The sequence below is a fragment of the Suncus etruscus genome, chromosome 4 (assembly GCF_024139225.1).
Source record: "Suncus etruscus isolate mSunEtr1 chromosome 4, mSunEtr1.pri.cur, whole genome shotgun sequence".
NCBI lineage: Eukaryota > Metazoa > Chordata > Mammalia > Eulipotyphla > Soricidae > Suncus > Suncus etruscus.
In genome coordinates this window covers 89,113,385-89,128,509 of record NC_064851.1, presented here as the reverse complement: position 1 = coordinate 89,128,509, position 15,125 = coordinate 89,113,385, and the positions used below count along the sequence as shown (strand labels likewise).

Genomic DNA, 15,125 nt, shown 5'->3' with positions numbered 1-15,125 from the left:
CCGAGTTTGTCCACGAGGGGGCAGGCAGTCTCTGAGAGTGCAGCTCACCGGGCTGGACTAAAGGAACCCGCAAAAACTGGAGACCTGCCTGCCTTCAACTCATGATGAAAATGTTTCTTGCCCAACCAGCCTCCTTGGGGCTGATTGAGCTCACTTGGGTTGGTGGCTGAGCCACGGACAGCTGGCGAGTGGGCCGGGGTAAAGGCGAGGGCGCCTGGGGAGGCATCTAGGCGTTTGATCACCGCAGAATAACGGTTGGTTCTTCTGCAGACTTCGAAAAGTTTCCACTGAGCCAGGCTGCCCTTAAGGCGCCTTGGAAACCACTGAGCTAAGAAGTTACAGCGCGTTTTATAGAACCTGCAGCCTCAAGAAATCTAATGATGGGAATCCGCCGGGAGATTGGGGCAGGCTGTTAGATTCCATTTCAACAAGTTTCCCAGAGAGATTTTTATTAGAGGTGTGTGTGTGTGTGTGTGTGTGTGTGTGTGTGTGTGTGTGTGTGTGTGTGTGTGTGTGTGTGTGTGTGTGTGTGTGTGTGAGTGTGTGTGTGTGTGTGTGTGTGTGTGTGTGTGTGTAGGAGGGTGGGGAATTCTCAGAATTTTACACAAGAAATTAGTAGGCTTGCATTAACCAAATAAGGATATCATTGACCTATGCAAACCAACAATTGTCACACACACACACACACACACACACACTCACACACATCTTTTTGCAGTTTTTCTCCTATCTTTAAAAGGAGGGGGGACTTACTCAACCATCTACTCTTGTATTAATGACTTTATTGATGATATAATAATTTTTAGGACTATACTTTCTAATGAACTTTTTCCATATTTTGTCCATATTATTTTTTCTTTGTTGTATTTCTTAGATTTTAGATTCTTTCTATTTTTTAATAACTATGCTTTCTGTCATCCTAAAACAAATGTATTATGGCAGTTATGCCAACTATGTGGCACATTTTTAAATAAATAAATTAAAAGTTAAAAATGATATTGACATATATCATTTTGCACGTTTAGGATGTTGCAGTGTGTTTGTTGATTTGCTATATGTTGTATATTGTTTTATGATTACCACCTAAATGTTAGCTTCAATGCCTTCTTAATTTATTTTTTGCAGGGAGAACAATGAAGACCAAGTCTCTAAGCAACTGTCAGATGCATAATAAAGTAATATTAACTAGTCAATAAGTGCTACATTAGATATCTCAAGTTTAATTCATCTTCTCGCTGCAAGTTTAAACCCTTTGGCCAACAACTTTTCATATCCCCTGTCATTCTAGTCTATGTTTCAGCTTTTTTAAATTTTAGTTCAACATTTTTAGATTCCATGTACAAGTGACAAAATTATAATATTTCTTTTTCTCTTTCTAGTTTATCTTCTTAGATAACACCCTTAATGCCCACCTATGCTATTGAAAAATCACAAAATGCCCTTTTCCCCATACCTGTAATCTTCTATTATATTTACATATATGTTCATTTATATACATATATATGGAAAGAAAAGGAGACAACATTTTTGCCAGCTAACAACAGTACAGTGGTTTTTCCTATTTAGTTTAGGTGTATCATGACCTATGATATTTACACCATAAAAAGAAACCAAAAATTTCTCAGAACATCTATTTTCCTGTAATTAAGTGATATGATATATATATATATACCATATCTTCTTTTTTTTATTCATTAGTTGAAACAGATGTTTTTTATATCTTAGTTTTGAGAGTCAAGCTACAAATGAAAAGGAGTGCAAATATCTTTTTGGAATCCTGCCGTCATGGCCAAGAACATAATTTAGTATTATAATACATACCTTGCATGTGTGAGACCTGGGTTTGGTTCCCAGCACTGCAATAATAATAATAATAATAATAATAATTAATAATAATAATAATCTTGCTTTCATTTCCTTTGGATACATACCTAGAAGTGGAAATGCTGGGTCATTCTTTTGAATTTTTGCAGAATCTCCATCCTGGATGCCCTAATTCAAATTCCTGCCAACAGTGCACAGGATTTTCTTTCCCTACCTCTTCACCAGACTTTGTCTTCTAGGTGTCAGCAATTCCAACAGCTTTCAGGCAATAACTACTGTGACTTTAATTTGCAGTTTTTGATGATAGAGATGAGCACTTTCCCTTTTATCTGTTGACCATTTGTCTTCTGGGTAAAAGAGTCTAAGTAGTCCCCGTGGTAACTATTTATTGATTGATTATTATTTTTATAGGAGGCACTATTTATATACATACTATATTTTTAGGCAGCACTATACTTATATAGGAGGCAAAGTGCTTCAGTCTGATGCATGAAGTTGGTCTCATATATTCTATCATTTGAGCCATATTCCAGTACTGCCTGTAAAATAGATTTAGAATCAGATTGGTATATTTTTGTTTTGTTTTGTTTTTTGGGTCATACCCGGCAGTGCTCAGGGGTTACTCCTGGCTCTATGCTCAGAAATCGCTCCTGGCAGGCTCGGGCGACCATATGGGATGCTGGGATTGGAACCACCATCCTCCTGCATGCAAGGCAAATGCCCTACCTCTGCTCTGTCTCTCCGGCTCCACAATTGTTATTATGTTATAAAATTTAATGAAGCTTTTGTACATTTTAGATAGCTTCTTATCAGATGCATGATTTGCAAATATTTTCTTCCATTCTGTAAGTTTTCCTTTCATTTTGTTGATGGCTTTTTTTACTGTGCAGATTTTTTAATTAATTCCACTTATTTTTTGCTTGTTTGCCTTTGCTTTTGATATTAATTCAAAAACCCTATAACCATTTCCTGTTATGTAGATGGATCTGTGCAGAAAGGTTCTAATGTTTATTCAGAGAAGTCTATGAAAAATGTTTGTGATATGTACCAGATATGGAAAAAAACTGATTGTTTTGAGAATGATGTATACAATTTAAACTTTGATGCTATTACAGCCAGATTTTACTATGCCTATACAAAATAATAACCACCTTTATGAGTTCTGATCTGGGGTTCCCACCTCTGGTGGAGAAAAGTAGAACAAAAGTTTTGTAACTTTTCTCATATATTTGCTTTGTTTTAAACAGAAAGAGTGGAAATCTAAGATGAAATCCAGCTACCAACACTAACGAAGTCATTCCCCAACTTCCTCCTTCCTAAAATCTCTTCATTGGTTTTAATAAAGAAGAGAGTTCTGGCTTTTTGGCTGAGGCAGAGAGAAAATGAGGCAAAGGCCATGGACACCAGGATTATTCTTTCCTGAATGGCTTGGTATTATTTCTTTGCTGTTACCCTGGTTCTTCAGACCCATCAGCTTAAGGTGTTAGAAACACAACATGGGGAGTGAGATCACAACCTGTGAATTTTTATTTTACAATCATGCACAAAGCGACATAAACTAATGTGTTAACTACTCTATTCAGATGTTCACTAAACTGTCACAAGACTATGAAGAGCTAGATATTTAATTTTAGCATATTTAATTATATTCTTTGCATCCTGAGGACATTTTAGTAACAAGTGACTTTTCAGGCATGCTAGCACATTTTTAAAAGCTTTATAAAATGGTCATATACCACTTTAAAAAATGTTTTCATAAAACTGGGAAGAATTATATAGTAAAATACAGGGGCAAGATTTTTGGGGTAAAAATTAAGGGAAATATGAACTTAGAGCCCCTTCTTATCTTGATTCAGTTTTGCTCAGTTAGAACTAGTAATATGATGGAAACCTCCCATGGGCTTTATTTTTAAATGTGGTATTTTATTTTATTATTATTATTTTTTTAATAATATCTTTCTTTAAGTATCATAGGTTCTAATAGGAAAGGAGGGCTAGAAACAATAAATACAAGATGAGGGATGAGGAAAGTAACAATGGAAAGTCTTAATTAAAATCTGCCACATATGAGAATTCTCAAAGCCTTTGGAGGAGGTTCCTGCTCCAGACCTGAATTGGCGCCTGTCTGCCTGCCTTCCCACCAGCTCGCCTATTTGCCTGCCTGCCTGCCAGCTTGACCGCCTACCAGAGAAAACCCTTTGCTGGCACCATGTGTCATTTTCACCAAGATGAGGATATGGCTGCGATCTCTTCTACTCCAGAGACATCCACCAGCACCCTGCCTCATGACTTCATCAGTCTCTCAGCAGTGGACACACGGAGAACACGTCGATGCACACCACCTTCTACTTTGGCTGCAAGAACATCGAGCTGCTGTTTCTGGGCTTGGTGATCCAATGCAGAGTCAGCATGCTGTTCGCTTCCCTGTTGATGTTCTACCTGGCTATCAAGGTCTCAAGGTGGCTCAGGAGAAACTTATGGACAGGGCCAACATCTCTCCACAGGCCCACATACTGAGATGGCTTTGCCTTGCCTAGACAGCACTGTATGTGCTCCAGGTGGTGCTGAGCTATGTGCTTATGCTCATCTTCATGACCTACAATGCCTACCTCTTCCTGGCTGTGTTGGCAGGGGCCAGCACAGGATACCTGGTCTTCCTCCGGAAGAATGCCAGACTCCTGGACCCGGCTTTGTTGGATCCTTGCCACTAGCCTGGAAAAGCTCCCTGATTTGGGCAGGATCCAGAAGATTCATGTCATACGACTGTATTCCTCTTTCTCTACCTATGCCCATATCTTTGTGCCCCTTCCTGTCTGCTGTCAACTTTATCACCTGAACTAGACTCACTCTCAGCTGTGTTGACTGCTTTTCCCCACACTCTAATGGAAAACTGAAGCCAATTTGCAATTTAAAAAAATTGAGTCTTTGCGCTCCAAAAATAAATAAATAAATAAATAAATAAATAAATAAAAAAATAAAATCTGCCGCACATGGGGCCAGAAAGACAGCTTAACTGGCTGGAGTGCAAACCTCGGGAATAGGAGGCCTAGATTCAACCTGGGGCACCACATAGTTCCTGAGCACTATCTACAGTGATTCCTGATAGCTAAATTAGGAGTATTTGTCCCTGAGCATTGCCAGGTGTTTGTGGACCCGAAGTAAAATCTGCCACATATGTCCCAAATCCATGTATGCTTTAATACGATGATCATTTAAGATTTTGTGTGTAAGAAAATTGTAAATGCATAAGAAATTCTACCCCTCCCCTATGTATACTGGACCCCCTGTATTGTTTGCTACTAATACTATTTTTTAAAACCACATGGGCGCAAAATTTTTAAGCATTATCCAAAAACATTCCTGATCCTAGACTGTTCCTAGGAATGGAATCAGGATGCCCAAGATTTAGATAAAACACTCAAATAGACCTTTATTGTCTACTCTTTTATGTATTGCCTCTTCCCTCACCCCTGTGTCTCTCCTACCTCCTCATCCCCCAACCCTGAACCATTATCTGCCCCTTATTCAACCCTCTTTATCCTCAGTTCCTAACTGGGTAGACACCAAGACTGACGTTCTGCCCCAACATCACCATCCAGCTCCTCACTGAAAGACACCCTCTCGGTCCCCAGCTCATGCCTCTACAAATAACTACAACCAACACACCTGTTGACCCATGTTTGGTGGCCCCTCTTGCCCCCATCAAACTATGGACTGTTGCATGATACAGGAATCAGTTTCAGCAAAACCCCTAGTTCAAGGACAATATAGGGTTCCGTAATGCCGCAAAACATGTCTCAAACTCAACTATCACCTGTTGTCTTCAAATACCCTTGTTTTCTTTCTTTCTTTTTTTTTTCTTTTTAAAACATAAAAGGGTCACATGTATCTCCTTTGTATATCTCAGATGTATTCCCTTAACATCTATAACTCTTTTCGAATATCCTCATATAGTGACAATTTTGCCTACTGGATTTATTATTTGATTGTTTAATTTTCCCCCTTTAAGATCTTTTTTATAAGCAATACTGGTAGAAGAGTATCTCTGTATAGATTTCACGTTTATACCAAGTTACTGGGAATGTTGGACTTTATTCGTCGGCCCCCAGATGCACCGACAATATCTTGTGGCATTGCTTCTCTTTTGCATAGGCACATTAAAATGGGAAAATAATACATATGCAAACAAGTTCTTATCTAATAGATATGGGAACACAAATTTGGTAATGTAGTTAGGCCTTTTACCCTAAACATTGGCATAATGATTTGGCTCAGGCCTCAGAAGAATGGGCATCGCCCACACACACCTGAACAATGGATACCATCTATGGAAACAACCACAATTGTCTTTAACATTACCAGGATCCAAGCCTCTACCAGGGAAGACCTACCACTGCTTTGGCATTGACTTACTCCAAAGAGTGCTCCCAACACTCAGACGACTCAGCAACAGTCTGCATGCAGGGCAGATCGCTCTGCATTTAATGGTGTGCTGAAACTAGAGGATGCTCCACATCAGCCTGACATCAATGAAAGAAATGCACAGAATCCAGAGTCTTTAAATATAAGAATCTGATACCAACAATAGCTAAAGTGTGAAAAAGTTTCACCGGGACCTTGAGAATGATTGGAGTTGGATAGACTGGTATGACTGGAGTTGGATAGACTGGTATGCCTGGAACCGAGTCTGTCTTATGCCAATAAACTTCTGGGGTGAGGCCTTTTTATAATCAGGTCAAGGATTTTTTCCCATTTTCCCCATTTTTCTGTACCTATGCAAACAATGGCAATTGCCACTATCACACCTTTACTATATTTTTTTTACTCTTATCCTTTAAGGAAAAAAAAATACAACTTACTTAACTTAAAAATAAATTACTGTAGTAGAATGCCTGTCTCAAATACAGGCAGGGGATGGGAAGGGGGGAGGGGGTAATGTTACACTGGTGAATTGACACTGTTCTGGTTATGACTGTAACCCAAATATGATCATGTTACTAAATAAAAATATATTTAAAAAAAAGAAATTCTGAAACTAATATCAATTCAATACATCATAGAGATCAAATTATTTTTATATTTTGTAACATATTGTTACAGCATTCATTTTCCACTTAAGGAAAATGTGTAAGCACTCTCTAAACATACATATATATTTTTAACTACTCTATTTAAAGACCATGTATTTTCTCATAATGTATTTATTCCAAGACCACTTCCACCACTGATGTAAAATTCCTCCATCACTGTTCTCATATTCCTGCTAATTCCCAAGACTACCCCCTGGGCAGGCACAAAGTAATATATTTTATATTGTTTGTTTACATATAAGTGGTAAAAAAAAAGTGATAAAAGTGAGATCATCAATCAGTTCAGAAGCAGAGGGAGAAAAATGTGGCAAAAAAGAAAGTAATTTTTTTTTTTTTGGTTCACATCCGGCAGTGCTCAGGGGTTACTCCTGTCTCTAAGTTCAGAAATTGCTCCTGGCATCCTCGGGGGACCATATGGGATGCTGGGATTCGAATCATGGACCTTCTGCATGCAAGGCAAATGCCTTACCTCCATGCTATCTCTCCAGCACAAGAAAGGAATCTTTTAAGTGAATTACCTCTCATTTAAATACAAAATATGTGCAGTTCATTAAATAAGTGAAGCTTAATTGATTGTATTTTAAAGGCTGGAATCTGGACATTGACTCTGTAATGGAAGTACAAATAATGCAGGAATGGTCTCTGTTGATAGTGAAGTACCATAAGCAGGAAAGGGCAGCTTAATTAAGGCCAAATTATATTTGTTAATTAGCTGTTATCCTCTCCAGTGAGCCTCCCCAAGGATACCACGACAATTAGAGTGCCTGAATGTATCGATGGAATGATGAGGTAAGCTGGACATTAAGTGCACTTTTTTCCTTAGAGTAGCTGTGCTTTCATTAATAATAAATTTTGTGTTTTCTTGTGTCTTCTACATTTCCTACTAACACTGGAATTATGGTGTGAAACGGAAGCCTTCCAGTAATGTAGGCAATGGAGAGATTCTTAGAAAGTGAGATAGTATATTTCTGAGGAAAAGCAATTTTCAGGATGCTTATGGTTTTACTAATAAATTTTAATTTATACTTTCCTTTCCAATGCCTAGAAGGGGCTCTGCAGGTTGTTTGTATTTGGATTCAAGAAAGACCTGTAGTTGGAGTCTTAGAGGGTGTGTTTTCTGCCTGTTTGAGAGAAGGAAATTATGGAGTATCTTAGTTACAGCTAATTTTAAGAATATAAAGCCATGCTTTTAAATATGAAAAAAAAACTTCAAAATTTGGCCAAGTTGTCACAGTTTACAGGTACAGTTACAGTTCTGGTTTCATAGTTTATATATCCATTTTTCTCATGTTTGAAATTTTTTACATTTGGGCACTTAATTTTTTATGTTAAGAGAGTTCTTTAGTTTATAATAAATAACACATTACACATAATATATTGTGATTCATTAATACTTATAACTAATTTTGTATAATTAAGTATATAATTAATAATTGTAAAATATATCATATAAAAAACTTTATATTAAGAACATTCTTTAGTTGATTTATTATTTAAGTGCCAGGCATTGTGTGCCAGTCACACATGCATATACTCATATACTACATTCTTATATCTTCTTGAACATATCTTCTTGATGTATTGTAAGAATATATGTATTTATACCATAGCATACAAAATAATATTATTCTTACAAAATGTCCTCGTCCATGAAGTTCAGCCATCAATTTTATTTTGTCTTTTTACTTCTATCCTTCTTTGTTACTTATAAAGAATAAATGTCATTGTCTTCTTCTGTAGAGCAAATTAACTCTACTCAACAATTCCACTCATTCCCATTTGGTGCTTTCCATTACATGTTAAACAATCCAGGAGAAGCATTCAAAAGTCTCACATAAGGACAGCCATCACATTTTTGAGGATTAGATCTTTCTATTTTATGGGTAATAATTATCATCAGTGGTTCCAATTTATGGAATTAAGAAAAGCACTAAATTTAAATAAATGTTTCATTTTTGCAAAAATTATTGCCTCATTTCTCTACCCGGGAGCCCCAGTTTTCCTTTAATCCACTGACTGACTTCTCATTAGCCTGGAAAGGACCATCACTGTTCTGTTAGACTAACATAGGTCATTATGATGACCAGCCTTCGGGAACTCCAGCTCAGACAAGGATAAAAGGTCAAGTTATAAAGGGCACTGTTGAATATAAGAACACAACTATTTAAAAAAAAAAAGGAGAACATAGCTATTTAATTCAAAATTGGTGGGCAGTAGGAATTTTATAACTTGAGAGACAATAAACAGAAGCTGGTACTACATCCAACTTCGAATATGTTAACAGGAAGAAAAGGATTAAAAATCTAGAGGTAAGAGGGAAAATAGGAGGCATCTAGAAAGTGGCTAAGAAAAAAAAGTGACAAAGAAACAAAACCAGATGTAGTGAGACAAAGGCAGAAATTGTGCATCCCAAAAAACAGTGCTGTCAGATTTGACCTTCAGGGCTGTGACTCAGAAGTAGAGCACTTACCTTGAACATGTGACACACTGGCTTCAACCCAGCAAAACAAGAATAACAACAAAAGACTGCATATTCACACTGGGCTCAGCCTCAAAATACTATTGTTTTCTAGATACTTTCAGATGTGTCACACCTTTCACATGGAAACAAAAACTCAAACTAAAAACTTAAACAAGCACATGTGGCAGATCAATTAGTTCCTTAGCATCACATACTAAACAATACACTTTGTTCTACAAGCCTGAATAATGCTGAAGGTTAAATCTGACCATGAGGATTTTTTAAAACATGTGAGCATTTTAATAGTGGTGCATGCAATTTCCCTTCCTCCCCACCCCTGTTTGAATAAAAAAGAAAATCATTATTTTTTTATTCATCAAACTAACTTGGCTCTACTAAACCAGAATGAGATTAGCAGTGGTGGTGACTTACATCAGCAGTTTCAACCTTTTAACACTTGCAGACCAGTTTCCCACTACTGAGTAGCAGTTGAACACACCATGAATTTGCTTCAACAAGAGAAAAAAAAGGCCTATAGGTAGGCTGATAGGGTGCAGAATGTGGTCAGTTTGACTGTACGCAGGAGTATTTAATAAGCAGTTTCGAAATGAGCTCATTCTTGATATCTATCATTTGGTTTAGGAATCAGACTTGTTTACATCTACTTTCCTCCCTGATGTTAGTGTTTTGGGGTGGCTTTTCAATTACTCCATGGTTCTTAGGGCACATGTCTGGTTCTCTGTGTGTGGATCACACCTAGTAGTACTCAGTACGCCATTCAGTGCAGAGAATTGAACCTGGGACTCACACATGCAAAGCATGTGCTCCAGCCCTTAGCTACTGAGAGGGGGCTGGCCTGGGCCAGGAGAGGCTGAGCCTGTTCTCTTGGGCTGTCCATTGGATTTGCTGTAGAGGGTCTTGAGCTGTATTTCATCTTTGGGCGTCAATAATGGTTGCAAAGCCACTTCCTCCATCTGGGGCTTTTTGGCTGCTATAAGACATAGGTCGACCCAGGTATGAGACAGATGGGCCTGGTTCAGGGGACCCTAGTCCCCGGCCTCATAAGCCATCTGGCTTGCCATAACGAGGCGCAGCTGGGCGTCCCAATGGAGTCTTTCCCAAAGGTGATCTCTTCGAATCATCTGAGGAAGAACTAGTACGATAAGCGTGGCCTGAGCCTGGTGTTGACTGAATGCTTGAGTCCCCCAAGCCTGGTTCTTCCTCCCAGCACGGGAGTGGGGGAGATTGGCGTAGCAGCTTCTCTCATTCCTGGAGGGAAGCCACAATATGGCGCGACAGATTGTCGTATTGAACTGGTGAGGGCTCTTGGTGTGCTGGGCCCATTGGCACCAAACGTGGGTGCCTCTCGGCTTCCCGCTGCTGGGCCAACCAGGCTGAGAGGAAGGGAGAGGTGTAGCCTAAAGGTGAGTCTGGCTCAGGCCCTGCTTGTACAGACTCGAAGCCCTAGAGTCTTCCCATCAGAACTCTATTAAAACCTTCTTTAACAAGGCTGTTCCACACTTTGGTGTCATTGTCACATTCTGCATTATACTCTGATACCTTTCCTTTAAAAAAAAAAATATATATATATATATATATATATATTCATATGTAAGTACCATGATTACAATCATGTTTGTAGTTGGGTTTCAGTTATAAAAAAGAAATAAAAAAGAACATCCCCCCTTCACCAGTGCAACCTTCCCACCATCAATGCCCCTCTTCTTCCTCCTCCACCCTCTGCCTGTATTCAAGACAGGCATTGTATTTCTCTCAATTACTACCATTATCATGGTAGTTGTTGGTGTAGTTATTTCTCTAATTGCACTCACCACTCTTTGTGGTAAGCTTCATTTAATGGGCTGGTCCTTCCAGTCTTCATTTTTATTGTCTCTGGGTTTTATTACAATAATATATTTTATTTTTCTTAATCCCACAGATGAGTGAGATTATTCTGTGTTTATCTCTCTCGCTCTGACTTATTTCTCTCAACATAATAGTTTCCATGTGCATTTATGGACATGTATAGGAAAATGTCATGACTTCATTTTTCCTGACAGCTGCATAGTATTCCATTGTGTATATGTACCACAGTTTCTTTAGCCATTCATCTATTGTCCGGCATCTAGGTTGTTTTCAGATTCTGAAAATTGTAAATAGTGCTGCAATGAATATAGGTATGCAGAATGCATTTTTGTGTTGTGTTTTTGTGTTCCTAGGAGTGGTATAGCTGGATCATACAAGAGCTCAAGTTTCAGTTTTTTGAGGAATCTCCATATTATTTTCCATAAAGGCTGGACTAGACTGCATTCCCACCAGCAGTGAATGAGAGTTCCTTTCTCCTCATATCCCTGCCAGCACTAATTGTTCTTGTTCTTTGTGATGTGTGCCAGTCTCTGTGTCATGAGATGGTACCTCATTGTTTTGATTTGCTCTGACACCATTCTAAAGGGTGGTGCTACATGACATTAACAGAAGAGAAAAAATCAAGGAAGAAGAAACATGAAAAAATAGGAGAAGAAAGATTTTCAAGTTTTTTTTTATCCTTTACCAGGTCTAGATTAGATGTGTTTGAAAGTATTCACATAGACCAGTGTTTTCTATTCTCTACCATTTGGGATTAGTTACTTTCATATTTTCTGATTTTGTTGAATCATTGCCTTTCCAGATGTTTTTTTGTTTATTTGTTTGTTTGTTTTGTTGTTGTTGTTTTTGGGCCACACCCAGTGAAGCTGAGGGGTTACTCCTGTCTATGTGCTCAGAAATCGCTCCTGGTTTGGGGACCATATGGGACACAGGGGGATTAAACTGTGGTCCGTTCTAGGCTAGCGTGCACAAGGCAGACTCCTTATTACTTGCACCACTGCTCCAGCCCCTCCATATGGTTTTTAAGCTAGATTATTGTTAGCTCAACTCTGATGATAGTTTAAATGAACAATATATTGAACTTGGATATATTTTAGAGTGGGTTTCTTTTTTTCAGAATTCTGAAGAAAATTAAAATTCTGCTGGGAAAAATATAGTAATCTCAGCACTGGTAAAGATGGTGCAATTGTAAATATTCTTGATTTTTAATCTTTGAAACATCTGCAGGCAGAGCTGAGGGGTTTGCTGAACTCTGGGTGACTTAGGCGTTGCAAATGTATTAATTGATAGCTTCCTAAGAGAATGTTCAACCACCTGCTCACATAACACAAGGAATTTCACAGTTGGTTTCATGCTGCAGATGCCAGGTGACTAAAAGTAAAAGTGAATTGGAAAAGGTTTCTATTTTTTCATTCAGCTTTTCTCCCCAGCTTTTTTTCTTTTTAAAGAAACTGTCTTTCTTCTTTCAAGAATTATTCAAGTGCCTTTACTTTAAAATGAGCACTGCAAGGAATCGAAATCTCATTTCCTGGAAATACAGAGCTGGCTGACAACCAGTCCTTAAATGAGCCCCCATAGAGAAGAATACTAGCAGACAAGAGCTCCCAGCTCAAGTTTCTGGGGGCTATGTCACACCCCCTGGACTGGAAGTGAGGTCATGTTTACTGTCTCTTTGATGTCCAGCATATATTCATCTTATACTTCCTGTCATTGTGGTCTTGGGTCAAGCATGACTCACTCCTCCATACCACCTTCCTCACACACATTTCTAATTAAAACTGTGAAAAAAAATAGCATGAATGTCTACATTCAAGAGAGCTAGTACAGGGGTTAAGGCACTTGCCTTGCATGCAACCAACTCCAATTCAGTCCCCAGCATTATATGGTCCCTTGAGTACTGCTAGTACTTAAGCACAGAATTGAGGCACTCAAGGGTTATTCCTGGATCTGCTTTCAGAAATTGCTCCTGGTTCGGAGAACCATATTGGATACTGGGGATTGAACCCACATCCATCCTGGGTCAGCCACATGCAAGGCAAATGCCTTACCATTGTGCTACCACTCCAGCCCCTCAAGCACATAATTGAGGGTAACCTCCATCAGGACTATGAGTAGCACCTGAGTACTACTAGTTTTGCCTGACCCATCATCCACAAAAGAGAGGCTGGGCATCTAGTGTAACTGGCAATAAAAGAGGGTCAATTAAGAAAGGCCACAAATCAGTAATGGGCAGTTATTAGAGGAGAGGAAGCAGACTTGCCAACATTACCACTGAAATAGCTTTCTCCTTGTTTCCCCCCACCTCTCAGCTCAAGTACAAATAAAATAAAAGGTCAAAGGCAATGTCTACTAGACACATCCGCTAGCATGAGTCTGAGATCTTGTGTTTAAGCATGACAATAACAAGAGGTTTGTTCTTATGCTGCTCACTGTAGCTTATTCCTAAGATGAGCTAGAACTCACTTCTGCTTAGAGAAATATTCTTTGCTCTTCTTTTTTTTTTATGGAATGCTTCACGAATTTGCATGTCACCCTTGCACAAGGGCCATGCTAATCTCCTCTGTATTGTTCCAATTTTAGTATATGTGCTGCCGAAGCAAGCACTTTTTGCTCTTCTTGACAATGGTCTTGATGATATCTCTACCAGGCTTCTAGCTAGCTGAGTGAATGAGAAGGTCTTCACGAGTCTCAGAGTCTCATCCGACTGAGAGGTCATTTACAGTGATCTGCTGAAGGATACTCTTGTCATCAATGATAAAAGGCCTCTGAGAGTGATGCCATCATCTGCCATTAAAGCATCCTAATCCTGGGCAATGGTTCGCTTGGGATCTGAAACCAAAGGAATGTTGCTACTTGTTACTGTTACTGTCCATTGTTTCTTGGGTGTATTGATCCATGCCAGATGGCATAAGTGGGAGTCTACAGATAACTTGGCGTTGAGTTTCTTAAATTTTTCTGCATAATCACTGAAATCTATGATCTTGGGGCACACAAGGTGAAGTCAAGGGAAAAAAGAACACAACATATATTCCTTTGTCATCAGACAATCTGGCATAACATCTATGGCTTTGAAGTTGGGTGCAAGGGTACCTAATTTTGGTATTTCCTGAAGATCTCCTATTTGGAATCTCCAAAAAACGATACCACTGATATTAGGCAGAAAGATGTTCCTACTTTTTTATTCTGAAGCTTCTTTTGCACAAATAAGCTAGCATAGGGTTGTGGTAGGAGAAGCATGAGCCTTTCCACCAGACAGGAAAAGGTAGGAACCCTGGGATAGTGGCTGGGAATCTGTCGACTGGGATAGTGGACAGATTTTTTAATCCTTTTCATCCTCAGGTCAGAGCAATTCCAAAGTTTCAGAATATTGCAAGAAATAGAGATCATATACTGAGGAACAGTTGGTAAACAGAAGCAGTCAGCATAAGGTGGTATTATTCTTAATAAAAACTAAGTGTCATCAATGCACTGGATTTTATTAGGGCAAGTCCTGATAGTGAGCAAGACCCCAGAAAGAGCAATATTAACTGAAATGAGGGGCCGAGGTGAAGCACAAGGAATAAAGCACAAGTCTAGCATGTTCAAAGTACTGCGGATGGTCCCTGCACTGACTGACTACCAGAGAAATTCCACATGGGACTGTGGTGGCCCGGGAACATCACAGGAGTAGTTTCTCCCCTTACAAGCCTTTGGAGGAGGAAAAGTGCTTTATAAAAACAAAAGCAAATAAAATAAACTTACATTTGCCACCTGATTATCTTTGTTGTCCCCATCATTTCTCCTAACTTCAAGTCAAATATTGGTCTAAACTGGTGACAAGATAAAATGTCAAGAATTTCAAGGGAACTGCTGGATTTTCTTTTGTCTACAAATTCACTGGTTAG

General features: G+C 38.8%; 1 long non-coding RNA gene and 1 other non-coding gene across 2 annotated transcripts in view; one reads left to right on the top strand and one right to left on the bottom strand.

The window, feature by feature from the left end:
* The window catches only part of LOC126006058 (uncharacterized), a 684,655-nt gene extending 684,098 nt beyond the window's left edge, over positions 1-557 (top strand). Inside the window, exon 2 of the long non-coding RNA XR_007494835.1 lies at positions 458-557. This is a non-coding gene — a long non-coding RNA (uncharacterized LOC126006058). The remainder of the gene's footprint in view (positions 1-457) is intronic.
* Positions 558-13,738: 13,181 nt separating this feature from the next.
* LOC126007468 (U6 spliceosomal RNA) lies at positions 13,739-13,845 on the bottom strand. Its single transcript, XR_007495037.1, has one exon. It is a non-coding gene; the product is annotated as a U6 spliceosomal RNA (small nuclear RNA).
* Positions 13,846-15,125: the final 1,280 nt, after the last annotated feature.